We start from the raw sequence: 16,680 nt of genomic DNA, 5'->3' as shown, positions 1-16,680 counted from the left end.
GAGAAATGGAGAGACAGAGGTTTCCACTCTCCTGTCTCACTCCCCAATGTGCACCTGGCAGAGCTGAAGCAGTCTAAAGTTGTGAGCCAGGAGCTTCTGGATCTCACATGTGAGTGGAGGAATCCCAAGCTGGGCCATCTTTCACTGCTTTCTAAGCCTGTTAGTAGGAGCTATGCCAAAAGTGGAAAGCCAGAACATAAATTGGTATCCATCTGGGATGCGAGCACCACACTACTATACCACCATGCTACTATACCTCCACAGTGGCTCCAGCAGTACACTAATGCCATCAATTTGTGTTCATTGATTTTGTATCCTGTTACTCTGCCGAAGTCTCTTATGAGTTCCAGTAGTCTCTTGACTGAGTCTTTTGGTTCTCCTATGTAGAGAATCATGTTGTCTGCAAATAGAGATAATTTCAATTCTTCATTTCTAATTTGTATTCCTTCAATTGCTTTTTCTTGCCGAATAGCTTTGGCAAGGACTTCCAATACTATATTGAAGAGTAGTGGTGACAGTGGAACCTGCCTAGTCCCAGATTTTAGTGGGAAGGCTTCCAATCTTTCCCCATTTAGTATGATGCTGGCATTGGGATTTTTGTAAATTGCTTTGTGTTGTAGAATGTTCCTTCTATGCCTATCTTGCTTAGGGTTTTCAGCATGAAGTGGTGTTGGATTTTATCAAATGCCTTTTCTGCATCTTTTGAGAGGATCGTATGGTTTTTATTTTTCAATTTGTTGATGTGATGTATCACATTTATTGATTTGCTGATGTTGAACCATCCCTGCATGCCTGGGATGAATCTCACCTGGTCCAGGTGAATGATCTGCCTGATATGCTATTGAATTCTGTTGGTTAGTATTTTATTGAGGATCTTTGCATCTGTGTTCATCAAGGATATCAGTCTATAGTTCGTTTTTTCTGTTGTTTCTATATCTGGATTTGGTATTAAGGTGATACTAGCTTCATTGAAAGAGCTTGGAAGGATTGCCTCTCTTTCTATTGTTTGAAAAAGCTTGTGTAGGATTGGGGTAAGTTCCTCTTGAAACATTTGGTAGAATTCAGCAGAGAAGCCATCTGGTCCAGGACTTCTCTTGGTTGGGAAGGCTTTAATTACTGATTCAATCTCAGTGCATGTTATTGGTCTCAGTGCCTCCTTGAGTTATTTTGGGTGGAGCTGGTGGCTGCCTTGTTGAGGCTGCTTTTTCTGTGGAGCCTGTGTAGTGCTATAAGATGGAGGTGATTTTGTTCCCAGCTTAGTTCTTGGGTAGCTCAGCTGTCCTCTCTTCAGTCTAACAGTGCCTGGTCCCATGACACCGATATCTAAACACTACTGAATTAGCACATGCACAGTTTACCACTCCTCCTTTTGCAGTTTATCAGTGCTTGGAGCTCTTGCCTCTCTGTGCAAGATGGTACCCATATCGGCACGAGCAAAGATCAGGGGCTGTCGGTCATCAGCTCCAGGGACAGCACAGACCCTTCAGAGAGCAAAGCTGGTGATACCCTCCCCATTGGATCAGTTCTGTGTTATCAGCCAGAAATGAACCTCCTCTGGGTCACTCTGTCAACTCCACGCTCTGCGTTTCCACACAAGACGGTGCCCTGAGTCTCCTACTCTTTCTGTACTGTGGCTGGTCCAAGTCACCCAGTACAACTGGCAAGACTCAGACTGCACTCGCCACCCGAGCTCTCCATGTGGACCTAGGCTTCCACCTGGCTGTCAGAAGAGCTGATCGGAGGTCACTGCTGGATGTCTGGCTGGCACTGGAAATGGATCGCAGGAGCCTGGATCACCAGAGTTGCTGCTCACTGACTTCTGGTGGGTTTTTCTGTCCACTACAATACTGCTCTGCTGTCACCACGGCTTCCCTGTGTCTAGTGGTTATCCAGGTTTCCCCTGCTTACTGCCTGACCCCTATTTTTTCCCTGTAATTTGCTTCTTACACTTCACCCTGTGTAAAGATTGTCCGTCATATCAAACGTGTCTGTACGCTATGCCGCCATCTTGCCTCTCTGATCTTGCAATCTTACTATCTATCTATATGGAAGGGAAAGTCTCTAGTTTGTTGTAGCACCATTAACAATAGCTAAGGAAGGGAAAGCTCAATGATCTAGCTGCTGGTGAATGGATATAGAAACTGCGATGTATACACACAATGGCATATGACTCATCAAATATAAAGGATGCAATATTACCGTTTGCGGGAACTTGTAAGGAAGTGGAGGTCATTACTTTAGGTGAAGCAACCCAAGTATAGATAGGCAAATTCTTCATTATGTCACCTACATAAAAAGTTTCAAAATTTTAACATTTGAGTGGTTAAGAGTATAATGGTAGCTGGGGAAATTAAGTAGGGTGGAAGTCTGGGAAAGGGTTGATGAATAAGTAGTGAGATATAGTTCAGTGGTCAAAGATCTGGGGTTCCCTTGCATGGTACAGTGACTACAGATAATGATAATGTACTGAGTATTATCCCTCAATGAAACACAACATCAATTTTGAAGAGAAAGCAAATATTAGAAATAAAGAATTCAAAATTCCAATTTTTTTAAAAAAATGGAAAGTCTTCACAACAGATTTTGTGAAGCAGAAGAAAAATCTGTGATATGGAAGGCAACTCTGGAAAAACCAAAAACCAAAAGCCTTGCCCAAGATTTAAGAGATAGCATTTAGTGACCTAATATACATAACTTAGGAATTCCTGGAGGCATGGAAGGAGAGAATTCAAGAGAAAGCCTATTCGTTAAGATATTAATGGAAAAAATCCTAAATACAGAGAAAGGGGTCATCTAACCTTCACCGTGACACATTACAGCTAAACTTTCCACAGTTAAAAATAAAGATGCTGAAATGTTTACAAAATGACATGCTACCTGTAGGGAATCTCCAACCAGATTTACAACTGATTTCTCATAAAAACTCCAGAGGATAGGAAAAAATAGAGAGACAGTCCAGATCTTAAAGAAAAGGCCATTAAGAATACTGTGTTCAGCAAAGCTCTTATTTTTACATGAAAGCAAAATAAGGACCACCCCAAGGAAACAAAAATTGAACAAATCTATCACCACACAACCGGCCCTATAAACGATGCCTGAGTTGGAATCCTGCTTCTGAGAGTCATGAGGCTGGAAAATGCATTACATGTAGTTGAAAAAGTCCTTGAACTTTACTTTAAAAAGATAATGTTATGTCGTTTTTGAACTTAAAGTTATTCATACTGATTTCCTAAGTTGAATGTGTTTATATTCATACTGAGACGATCTCTTCTGTTGACATTTTATTATTGTGGTATTTTTTGTTTGTCAATTGCTATCAAGACAGGGTCGTGCATGGGTTTATATGTAACCATGATTATATATTGTGAAATAGAATTGCAATTATTTTTGTTGTTGTTTGGGGGTCATAGACTCAGTGAATGTGCCTCATCACATTTCCTGTTTTAGTAAAATGAACTTTGCTTTTCTTGCCTTTTTTTTCTTTTGTGCATTTTGCAATTAACTGCATCAAGTAAGTGAGATACTTTACATAGCATCTGAAAGGTATACTTGAAATGGTCTATCTGAAACTTCTGGCAGCATAGGATATATAAAATGCACGTTCAAAGTGACTACTGACAGAGTCAGCTTAACAGGAGTGCAATAAAAGGGCTATAGAGCTGCCACTCGAAGGAAGCAAGAGCGCACTGCCGAAGTGCCCTTGACATGGAGAAAATGAAGGTAAGTCAATTTGAAAACTACACATCATTCTAGGGCCTATCTCAACTGCTATTGCCTCACTAAAGCCTACATTCATCTTCAAAACCAGAAGACACAATTCTCTCCTTTGAAATTCCACACCACTTTATACCATTTTTGTCATAAATCATAATCTTTCTTATCAAAATATCTTATTTTTTTATTAAAGTGTGATTTTTTGAAGGTGTTAACTATGTAATCTGTATTTTTATGTCACTAGCAACGTCTGTATTGCCAACAGAATGAGGTGAAGGCTCGGTTACAGGTGTTTTGTGCCTGCCATGCCTCCATTGTCGGTTTTCATATGTTTAGCATATAGTGAAACACATTATGAATGAATATTTATGAGTAAATATTGTTACATCAATGGAGAGCTTACTGTAGTCTTTGTGTCCTTTTCAGCCCTTGCGCTAAACCATTTCTTACTAGAAACTGACCATAGATTATCAAAGATATTTTCCCAAATATCATTCTCTCCAAATGAGTAGATTTCATGTTTTCTGTAACAAAAAAATGGCAGTAATAGGGCAAGTACACAGGCCTTTTTACTCAGAAGGTCATTTTGTGCTTTGGAGTGCTACAGGAACACTGATTGTGGAGTTGATGTTTTGGCACAGTGAGCTAAGCTGGCTGCTGTCAACACAGGCATCACCTGTCAGAGTACCAGTTCAAATCTCAAGTGGTTTTCTTGATGCAGCTCCCTGAAAATGTGCCTGGGAGAGCAGCGGAGGATCATTCCTCTGCTTGAGTCCGTAGTCATATGTTTCAGCCCTCTGGGAACTAAACTAACAAATTGAAGATGGTTCTGTCTCAGTGTCTTTCTCTCGCCTTGTCACTATGCCTTTCAAAAAGGAACATTGAATATATACATCTAAATTTGTTTTAATTAATTTATTTTTTACTTGAAATGCAAATTGTATACATAAAGAAAGAGAGATGGTGAGAGAGATCCATCTGCTGATTCACTCCCCAGATGGCTATAATGGGCCATAGCTGAGCTGATCTAAAGCTGGGAGCCAGGAGCTTCTTCTGCGTCTCCTACTTCAGTACAGGGTTCCAATGACTTGGGCCATCATCCACTGCTTTCCCAGGTCCTAGGCAGAAAGCTGGATCAGAAGTGGAACCACTGGAATATGAACTGGTACTTGTATGAAATGCCAGCACACAAGACAGAGATTTAGTCTCCTGCACCATCATGTTGGCGCCTGACCATCTAAATACTAATTATTGCTCTAATATTAATTTGTTGCAGCGATCACATTTAATTACCTATGGTATTACTGCATAACTGGTTTATTAAGATTGAATCAAGGTGTTCATAATGTAGTTCTGTTAATCAACTGATAATTAATGCGAGAATCATTACCAAGGTCTTTTGAAAAAATGTGATAGGGAACAAATCAACCACAAAGCACTTGTTATTAGCCTACACTATTGGCTTGTTTTGTTTCATTAGCTGACAAATAATGACTATAGAACGTAGCTCTGTTGAACAAGTAAAAGGACTTGGAAATAATCCCCCAAACTTACTCAGTACGGATCATGTATTGTTAAGTCCTATACTGGTATGTGCATGAGTCAGGAATCATGGAAGGCAGGAGTGTTTGCCCCACATAGTCTTCCATGATAAAAGTTGGAGAAATAGATAATGACCTTAATTTCCAAAGACTCCTCAGTCAGCAGGCTATAGATTTGTTTTAATGTGCTCTCTAAAGGAAATTTGGAGATATTTTGCAGCATGCAAGTCTGACATGATAATTTGCAATAATTTTTATGCTTTCAAAAATATTTGAAGTATTTCTGAGTTTTTCTCTAGTCTTCTGCTTCAGAGTTCAAATAATACTTTTGAACTCACTCTAACAAAATGAATTCTGTATCACTACAATATATCTCCAAACGTTTGATTCATTGATTCCGTGGCGATTTACTGGTTTGTTTAGATGTATGTTTTCAAGCATTAATATAGAGCCTAATCATGTTTTCTGAAACCATTGTCACAGTTACAGCTAACATTGTGCCATAAAATTAAAAATATCCCACTTTTTCTATCCAAGTTCCTCTAAAATTATTTTCCATGCATTTATTGCTATTTTCCCATTGTTTCAATCTACAAAGAACATTCAGTGTTGTCATTTATCATCTCTTTTAGCTTTCCCCAGAGTTCAGAACTGGCGTTTTTATAACAACACTAAATCTTGACCATCTTACTTAGCTCAGTGATCAGTAACAATGGCTGCTTTTGGAGCAAATCCACTGATGTCTTTCTCTTGCAGCTAATCACCTATTGGATCTGTGGTCACTGAAGCTAGTTTGCTAATGTTCAGATTTTAGTCTTAATGTTTCCAAAAACAATGTTACCTAACATATATAATGTGGTAGACATCTACTTCAATATATAACTATATGTACCTCTTTCTAACGATGTTTATCATTATATATGCTTATTTTACAAATATGTGTCAGTATAATAACATCATTAATACACACACACGCACACACACACACACACACACACACACACACACACACACACACACACATACTATATACACAATAGTGTGGTGCTCTGGGTCCTTAAAGTATTAATATAAGTATCATACTGCAAGGACCCAGAGCATCATTGATTCCAAAGAATGTTTGTGATGAGAAAGAAAAATGGAAAAGTATAGGTACAGAGGCATTGAATTTCAGAAATCAATCATTTCATTATGACTATACATCTTAAGTCAACATAAAAGAACTTACGCTTAAATATGAACCATTAAGTTCCAGTGACTTTCCATAGTGCAGTGTATTTTAAATCAACAATCTTCCTATTACTCTTATTGTCATTCAAAGAAGGAATTCACTCAGTGATGAAAAGAGGAGGTGAGTTAAAGTTGGTTTTGAAAATGTGGGTATGTGACAAATAGGTAGTAAGAATTAAGTGTGTATATAATAGAGAGAATTCAAAGCATTTGCAGTCTCATTTGCCTTACATTTATTTCCATAGTTGATAACTAAATAGAGCGTATTATCCTGCTAAAGAAATATCTAATGAAATGCCTCTATTTGGAGATATCTAAGGAGTTGAGATGTAAATTTCTGTTATTATGAAAGATGTGCACTTCTGTGAGTCAGTCATGTGGTTTTCTGAATCTTTCTTTATAATTTAAAAAAATACTGGAGAGATAGAATTCTCCAAGTTATTTTTAGTCAGCAACTGGTCATATCACTCTGTCTTTTAACCCTCAAACTTTTAATTCTTTAATTCAGTATTTCTCTAACAGAACAAGATCTTCTGTTAAAGGCACCTGCTAAGAATGGGAATACTTTGTACAGATTTCATCTCCAGGATCACCTCTGTACTGACAAGGGATAGTGCATATTTAAGGGTTGTTTTGGTGTACTCAATTTGGATAGATTGCTCTCTTTATAATCTTGAAGGTATTATGAGCCATTATTCCGACAGAACTTTGAAAAGAAGTGCCAAATTTCTTTAGTAATACATTTGACAATCTTAAAACAGCCAAAAGTTTATATTTTTAGTCCACAAAGAAATTAGGAAAGGAAATATACATATTTTTTGTAGTTGCTACCAACCATCATTTTTGAAATTATGGAATTTCACAAGTTAAGTAATTATATTACTTTAAGTTGCTTTTCTTGTCATGGCAGAATAACAATTGAGCAGATATAATTTTAGTTCACCAGCTGGCACTGTCATTTGCATGCTGACAGATACCTGTTTTGAATGAATTGACAGACTGCTAAAATGTTATGTTTCAGTTGTTATCTGTTAATTTTGAAAATGGATGTAAAATTCAGCGATAAACAGTGCATTTAAAACAGAGAATTAAGCTTACAAAAAGGATATATGGTAATTAATCCTTTGTGTAACCCGTTTTAGATAAAACTCATTTCTCAAGGATGAGGTTCTTTTCATTGGTTTGAATTTAGAAAACAAAGAAAATGTGAAATATTGGGCCTGGCATGGTGGCCTAGGTAAAGTCCTCACCTTGAACACACCAGGATCCCATATGGGCACCAGTTCTAATCCCAACAGCCCCGCTTCCCATCCAGCTCCCAAATCCGTGGGACCCTGCACCCACGGGGGAGACTGGGAAGAGCTCTTGGCTCCTGACTTTGGATCAGAGCAGCACAGCTGTTGCAGTCACTTGGGAAGTGAATCAGTGGACGGAAGATCTTCCTCTCTGTCTCTCCTCCTCTCTATATATATATATCTGACTTTGTAATAAAAACAAATAGATCCTTAAAAAAAAAAAAAGAAAAAAAGAAAATGTGAAATACTGCAAGAGTTTCCGTATGCCACACACTGGGCTTCACTGTTTTTAACATCTCATGTTAATGTAATATTTTTATAATTAATGAACCACACCCAGATTCCTCTATTTTTTATATGAACTTCTTCTATCCCTACTGCTAACACCCTCATCCTTCCCAAATTCTAATAATCAGCATTCTGCATTCAGATTATTTTCTTGTTAATTTTAATTACTCCAGCTCTCAAATCTGAGAGGAAACATGCAATATGTATATGTCCGTGTCTAGCGTGGCATTTGCCACTACTGATTGTGTTGCAAATAACAGGATTTCATTTTTTAATATTCCAAAGTACATTAATATTTCAATGTGTATATACCACATTTTCTGTATCTATTCATCTGAGGGTGAATACTGTCGTTGTTTCTGTATCATGGTTATTGTGAGCAGTACTACAATAAATAGGGTAGTCAGTATTTATTTGAGACAATAAGATTATGTCTTCTGGCTGTGTTTTGATTTGTTGAATTGTACGATAATATGACAACTCTATTTCTAGATTTTTTTTTTTTTAAAGATTTATTTTTATTATTTTTTCATTGGAAAGACGGATATACAGAGAGGAGAGACAGAGAGGAAGATCTTCCGTCCGATGATTCACTCCCCAAGTGAGCGCAACGGGCCGATACTATGGCGATCCGAAGCCAGGAGCCTCTTCTGGGTCTCCCGCGCGGGTGCAGGTTCCCAAAGCCTTGGGCCGTCCTCGACTGCTTTCCCAGGCCACAGGCAGGGAGCTGGAAGGGAAGCGGGGCTGCCGGGATTAGAACCGGCGCCCATATGGGATCCCGGGCGTGCAAGGCGAGGACCTTTAACCACTTGCGCCACCGCGCCGGGCCCTATTTCTAGATTTTTAAGAACTGTAATCCATACTGCTTTCTATAATGGCTCTACCAATTTACATTCCAGCCCACAGTGCACAGGAGTTCATCGTTGTTGACCATCTACTACTTAAGTCAGTAGTGTCCACTGGGTGTTGTATTGGCATGACCATTACTCTAGACAGTGCAATCAGTTTAGGAAATATGTTGACATATAAGAATTCTGATGAATCAAAAATTCTTTAGGATTACTGGACGGCGTGTAGAATGGGAAACTTGTGTCAGCGTTGTTCCTTTCTTCACTTCTAACTGGAAATTCTAACTTTTTTTTGATGCCGTCCAGTATTTTTTTCCTTTCTATTCTTTCTTTAGCCATTACTTCCTGGGAGTATAATTCAGAACCATTTATCTCTGAAGTCCTTGTTTATTACTTGAAATTAAAATGTCAGCACGAATTGTAATTCCAACTGGAGAGAAGGAATAATGATCTTCATACTCACCTTAGGTTCTCAATCTGTGTTACAGCCCAATAACCTGAGAAAAGTTAGGCCTCTCTTGCTGAATACATCTTTTGAACCTATAAATCTATTCCAGTGCTCATTTCATTTAACTGGGATAAGATTTTTATCAAGTGTAATCAACTCAAATTGGCAGTATTTTCATAATATACTTGAAACACTAGTGTATTTTTTATAAAGATTTATTTATTCTATTAGAAAAGCAAGAGAAGAGGAGAAACAGAGGAAGATCTTCTGTCTGATGTTCCCCCCCCCCCCCAAGTGACCGAAACAGCCAGTGCTATGCCGATCCAAAGCTAGGATCCAGGAACCTCTTCCACGTCTCCCATGCAGGTGCAGGGTCCCAAGCCTTTGGGCCATCCTCCACTGCTTTCCTAGGCTACAAGCTGCGAGCTGAATGGGAGAGGGGGTGCTGCCGGGATTAGAACTGGTGTCCATATGGGATCCCACCATGTTCAAGGGAAGGACTTTAGCCACTAGGCCACCGTGCCTGGCCCAAGCCTATCATTTTTATGTTTTCATCACTCAAAATAGTGAGCAAATTTCTGTCAGATTAAGTATAGCCCACATGATACTGAAATGTTGACTGTGAGGCATATGAGAGACCATGGGACCACATTCCTAATGAACTCCCAAGTGGTAACTTCACCAAAGAGTATGCAGATATGCACAGAAAAGATGCTTTGTTCCAAGCACTTTGCCTTTGAACAAGTACTTAGCTTTGAGAATTGATTTGGTGATATCCCAATTGAGAAATATACCTGCATGCCTGGCACTGTAGCCTAATGGCTAAATCCTAGCCTTACATGTGTGAGGATCTCATATGCACACGACTTCATTTCCTGGCTGTTCCATTTTCCATACAACTCCCTGCTTGTGGCCTGGAAAAGCAGTCATGGAGAGTCCAAAGCCTTGGAACCCTAAACCCAATGGGAGACCAGGGACAAGCTCCTGGATTCTGGCTTCAGATCAGACCAGCTCTGGCCACTTGCAGCCATTTTGGAAGTGAACCAGCAGATGGAAGATCTTTCTTTTTCTCTCCTTCTCTCTGTTAAAATCTGACTTTCCAATAAATCTTTAAAAAAAATACACAGCCCCATGAGCATCAGTTTCAGATCAGCGTTCACTGAACATCAGTTTTGTTCCAAATGCTAGTTCAAGTGATTTGCGTGTACTCAATACTTTTATTTTCATCACAAATGCCAGTGATAATTAATTATATTAACCCTATTTACAGAAACAATGCAATGAGGAGAGCTTTTGTATTCTGCTAAAGAATACGATGCACAGTGGAGAAGCTATAAACCAGGGAAATCTACATGCTTTACCAATGTATTCTACAGTCCTCAAAAGTAGTAAATCTCTATTACAGCAAATGGCCCTTGCTCTGTCACATTTTCTGAATGAAATGATTCATTTCAATCCTTTGTCCTTTTGTTTGCTTGAATTCAAATTTAGGCACCTGTCAAGTTTTATTTGACTCCAACAGAGCTGTTTCAAATGTGCCAAACACTTGATGGATCTTGAAAAAGTTTCTGGAAAAATATGATATATCTTTTAATTACATTTTGCACAAAACTTTTAAGCTGCTCTTATATGTCTCCATCATCTTAGAGCACCGTTTTCAATTGCTCCTTGGCTTATCTTCTGTCTTGTTATAAATTAAAAGTCTTGCAGGTAGAACTTGCATTTCATTTGTTGCTTCATTGCCAGCAGTCAGTAAAGTTCCATCTCACAAAATTTAGAGCAAGTGTCAGGTTATTTCAGGTTGTTTGACATGTCTTCATGAGCAGATCTTGCAACAGCTTTGGAAAACTTCTAAATGTAGCTGCTATCTGAAGAATCCCATGTGCTTAGGAAATTCAGAGGAACACTGAAAACCCATGAAGGTGCACGTGAATTGTGGCCTACATTCTACCTCGTTTCCTTGACACTCCCAAAAGTAGAATAAACTTTTCAGTGTCAGTAAAGAATCCTCAAGCCAAATGAATTTTTCAGGGATTCTGGGGACTCAGATTCCATCTCGTGTTACATGTTGTACAGTTGGATGTTTCCCTGTGAGATGTACTTAATACAAAATTTTTATTAAAGTGCTCATCTTTAGTTAATGTATTTTTAATACAAAATGTAGCTTTATTAAGTTATACTTCAATATAGTCCCCATGAACTGTAATTCCTTTCTTTGAAGAAAATAATTTAGAGGTACTCAGTATTTTCATAGAGTCGTATAACTATGAATATTTTCTAATACTAGAAATATCCTTCATTCTGGCTTTTGTAAATGGAAGTATGAAGTATGTGGCTTTTTGTAACTGACTGCCTTCATTTATATTAAGATTTTCAATAGTTATCCATGTATCCATTTTATATAACTTCCTAATATTAAATAACATTCCACTGTATAAAATACTACATTTTATTTTTCATTCATCAATTGATAGATGTTTAAGTTGCCCCATCTTTGTCTATTTAATCTAGTGAATATTCATTCCAAAGCTAAGTGGTTGCACCATTTTACAAACACAACAATTAACAAGACCTCTTTTCTCTATTGGAATGTAGAGAAATAACTTATTATGTATTTGTGTCTGTGTGTGGGTGTACATTAATGTTATGTGTATGTGTATGTGTATATATGTGGGTGGGTGTGTGTTTAAATGTATGTTTATATATGCACACTGCAGATACACTATGTGTAAATATATTTAAATATTGTACCCATCTGAAAGAGTATAGGTTGCTATTTCATAGTGGACTTGATAGGAATTTTTAATAAAAATGAACACATTTCAATTTGTTTATTGGCCTTTGTGTTTATTATTTGGAAAACAGTCCAATTATTATGGGCCTGGCACAGTGGCTTGATTGGCTAACGCTTTAACTTACAAACACAAGGATCTCATATGAGTGGCTCAAGTTCCAGCTGTTCCGCTTTCCAACAAGCTTCCTGTTCATGGCCTGGGAAAGCAGTGGAGGATGACCTAAGGCCTTGGGACACAGTGCTTCATGTGGGAGACTCGGTAGAAGTTCCTGGTTCCTGATCTGCTCAGCTCTAACCAATATGGTCATTTGGAAAGGTAACCAGCAGGTGGAAGATCTTTCTCTCCTTTCTGTGAATCTGTCTTGTCAATAAGACTCAATAAATCATTTTTAAAAAGAAAATACTCAATCTTTTATAATTTTTGGTAATTGTCCTTTCTTTGTTGAGTTATTTTTTTTAAGAAAATGTGTTCAAAACAGAAACCACTTCAGATTATGAATCGAAAATAGATTTGCTTTCCTATGAGCTGTGTTTGCACTCCCTTTGTTGATGTCCTTTGGAGCAGAAACCATTGCCTTTTGTAATGATGGGGTGTAAAACCTCCAATTTTGTCCTAGTTGAAGAACATTTTGGCTGTTTAAGATCTGTGTGTATTTTCACATAAACTTTAGAAAAAAGTGATTTCTACGTACAAGCTAATAGGGATGTTTAAAGGATTTACATTTAATCTGTCGTGTGGTTTTGGGAATGTAGTCAAATTAACAAGACTTCTGATCCATAAATGTAGGATATTGCTATTGATTTAATATAATTGTCCTCTGTAAAACTCATATTGAAATTGCATTCTGTGTTAAGTTATTGAGAGATGGTGTCTTCCACCAGGTGAGTATGATTTTAAGTTCATGAATGGATTAATAAATTTATGCAATTAATAGAGGATTAATGTGTCAATGATTACCATAAAGCAAACCCTCTGGTGTGTTCTCTTACCATGTGATGTTCTGCACCAGGAAGTGCATTCCCAGGCACAGCCCCTTGACCCTGGCAAGAATTGTGAGCCAAAAATAAAACCCTTTTTTTATGATGTAACTTATATCTAATCTTTGACATTGTATGATTTGAAACAGAAAACAGAGGAAGACAACTTTGATTGATCAAGATAATACAAATTTTCATGTACAGATTTTTACCTTTATGTGAGTCCATTAATCTGATAAAATACCTAAAGCAGAGAATTTTATAAAAGAGGAAAGATTTGGTTAGTTTGAGTTTTTGGAAATGCAAGTCCAAGATCAGGAGGTCCCATTAGCTCAGCCTGTGCTGATGATGCTCTTGCTGAAGGGGTCCTGATGTGCCACACGTGGCAATACATAGGCCGTATATGTGTGTCTCCTTAGTCTCCTTAGAATGCCATGAGAATTCAGTCATGGGCTCTGTCCTAATGACTGTCAAGTCCATTCAAGTCATCTTCCAATGACCCTACCTCCAAACACCATAAGTGGATGAAGTTTCTACATTTTAAGAACTATCAAAATTATTTTTTTATTTATTTATTTGCTTATTTATTTATATTTCAAAGTTAGATATATAAAGAGGAGAGATAGAGAGGAAGATCTTCTGTCCATTGATTCACTCCCCAATCATATGCAACAGCCTGAGTTTAGCTGATCCAAAGCCAGGAGCCTCTTCCAGATCTTCCACGTGAGTGCAGGATTCCAAGGCTTTGAGCCATTCTCAACTGCTTTCCCAGGTCACAAGCAGATTGATGGATGGGAAGTGAGGCTGCCAGGGTTAGAACCGGCACCCATATGTGTTCCCAGCACGTTCCAGGGAAGGACTTTAGCCACTAGGCTACTGCGCTGGGCCTAAGAACTATTAAAACTTTGAAGAACAAATTTCAAAGTTTGGGAGGACAAATATTGAAAGCATGAAAATTCGTACCAATTTTATTTCATACATTCTAGTGGTATTATATTTGGATGTGTTTGCTTAATTTCATTGTTGGATTATTCATTCCAGATAAAAACAACTCTGAATTATTACATATAGTCATGAATCCCTTAATTATGGGACTATATTATGAGAAGTGCCATAAAGTGATCTTGTTATTGTACAAAGACCATAGAGTGTATTCACACAACTCTACATGATACATCCTATTACACAGATAGCCTGTTTATAATGTTTTATTGTCACTGGGCTACAAATGTGAAACATATTACTGTACCAAACGATCAACTATAATACATTGGCAACTACTCATGTATGCAAACATATTCAAAATAGAAAAACTCAGAAAGATGAGGCTTAAAAGATAAAATCATTCAGCTGCAGATAGCATTTGCCATAAATAGAGCCTATAGGAATTAAATTTGCTGTGTCAGAAAATGTGTAGTAAGTGGATGTGAAAGCCAAAGATATTAAAACACACTATTTACAGTTTATAAACATTGTGCACTTAGGCCAAAGAGATGTATTAAAAAAGAACTTTCTCCAGTAATGAATTAACTAAGACCTGATGTTAGTTTGCCATTTTATAAATAATGCAAAGCATAAAGCACAAACATCTATTGTGCAACCACGTTTCCTTCATTCATATCCTTCTTCTATAATGGTACAATATGTTTTCTATTTTTGATGCTTTGTAACTTTTATTACTTTTTAATCCCCTACCCCTTTTTATCTGGAAACCAAGACCAAATACAGACATTAGCCCACATCTTCAGAGATCATCCATTACTGCTTCTCATTTCTGTCCTGTTCTATTGGAAGGTCTCCAGGGGCAGCCAGTTGCCATCTCCCAAGAGAGCAGTGGTTTCCTATGAAAAAATCTCCTGAAGGAGCTGCCTGAGCAAAGGTAATGTTAACGTTTTGAAAAACAAATAAGTAGAAAAGATATACTCTAAGATATCAAAACTGTAATAAATAGTAAAATTAGTAGCTTAGTCATTTGTTATCAGGGTGGTTGCACATAATTGGCTACACAATGCTTTCATACATCTGTTGGCACAGTAGGTTTGTTTTGCACTAACATCACCACAAACACATTGTGTATTGTGATAGCTGTGACATCAGAGGGTGGTGGGGATTCTTTGGCTCTATTTTGATCTTATAAGGCTGCGTCGTTCATGCAACAAGTTCATTGAAATCTATGACTCATATGATTACACTGATCTTGAAAACATGCAGAAACAATTTGCTATTTCTGGTAATATTTTATTAAATGCATGACTTTCTTTTTTAAAAGAATCACAAGATATCAGTGACATTTTCATTCATTTATGTCAAATCTGGATTCCTTTGATTTCTTAGTTAATTGTAATGGTTAGATCACAGTACTGAGAGGTTGTAAAAAACTGAATGTATTGAGTTAATCATTAGTACTTTTAATAAGAATGTAGTATATTATATTGGCTGTATGTTGGGACATTTTATTGGCCTTGAATAATTGAGATCAAACACACTTATTCATTAAACAACTTCTTTTTAATTTTTAAAATTATTTCATCTATTTTTTTATTCATAAGGTATACCAGGCTATTTTTAATGATGGATTTGTTTAGTATTGGAATATGAATAACACTGAATTATTGAATGACATGTTTCCGTTTTTCTATGTGTTTGTGTTAATTAGTGTTAATTTGATTTAAACATGACTGCAATTCCCTGTTCAAGCTATCTGGATTTATGTTTTCTTTGTGGGAAGTAGGTTTATGTTGATTATTACTTTAATCTCTTGATGTAATTCTATCTAATGCATATATATCAATACATACGTACTATCAATACTGACCTGGCAGGGAAGACAGCGTGATCAGGAAGCAAGGTGATTTTCCCAGGATGAGGCTTATCCACTACTCTCCGGGTGTATTAACTCTTAGGATTTCCTCAAATGTGGCAAACGACACTGCATAATTCATGGTAGCAGGGGACTGAGTTCATGCTCTCCCTTGGAAGAAGTATACATGTATACCATCTTGGGTCGCTTTCAGTGACCTGATCATCTAATTGTAGGGATGTGGTTGTGTATAACAATCATTTTTTAACACTTTTAATCTCTATTAGTAATGCCCCATTGTAACTCACATATTTAGTCTTCGATTTACCTTCTTTTGCCAAGTTGTTCAGTCCATCATTGTGAGCTGTGATGCCTTCCATTAATCTTACTGAATTATCTATTTTTGTTACTTCTGCCAGTCTTTGGTTTCATGTATTGTGTTGTTCTCTACAGAAATGCCCCACTAAGCCCCTCATTGCACATAATCTTCCAAATTGTCAGGAACCTATCAGATGTTTTCAAAAAATCCCTTTGGACTATTCATATTTGCTGTTACTGGCATTACAGCTTGAGAGGTAAACAATTGTCAATGATGGTTTCTGACAAATGCCCTAGGATGGGGCTTTTTTCACAGAGTTTTGAGTCAGGTCAAATGAAAGCCAGCCATGTGAATGAGACTGTTCCATGGGGTCATTAGGTCACATAGTGGCCATGTTCCATGGATTGGACTCTTTCAGGGAGTGT

The 16,680-nt window shown here is 37.4% G+C and overlaps 1 non-coding gene across 1 annotated transcript; it reads left to right on the top strand.

Moving 5' to 3' along the window:
• Positions 1-15,943: 15,943 nt before the first annotated feature.
• LOC121148247 lies at positions 15,944-16,111 on the top strand. Its single transcript, XR_005882532.1, has one exon. It is a non-coding gene; the product is annotated as a U1 spliceosomal RNA (small nuclear RNA).
• The last annotated feature ends 569 nt before the right edge of the window (positions 16,112-16,680 follow it).

Source organism: Ochotona curzoniae, unplaced genomic scaffold (assembly GCF_017591425.1).
Source record: "Ochotona curzoniae isolate NIBS_2020 unplaced genomic scaffold, NIBS_Ocur_1.0 scaffold_4683, whole genome shotgun sequence".
NCBI lineage: Eukaryota > Metazoa > Chordata > Mammalia > Lagomorpha > Ochotonidae > Ochotona > Ochotona curzoniae.
Note: the sequence above shows the minus strand (reverse complement) of the source record. Positions and strands in the feature narration are given on the sequence as shown.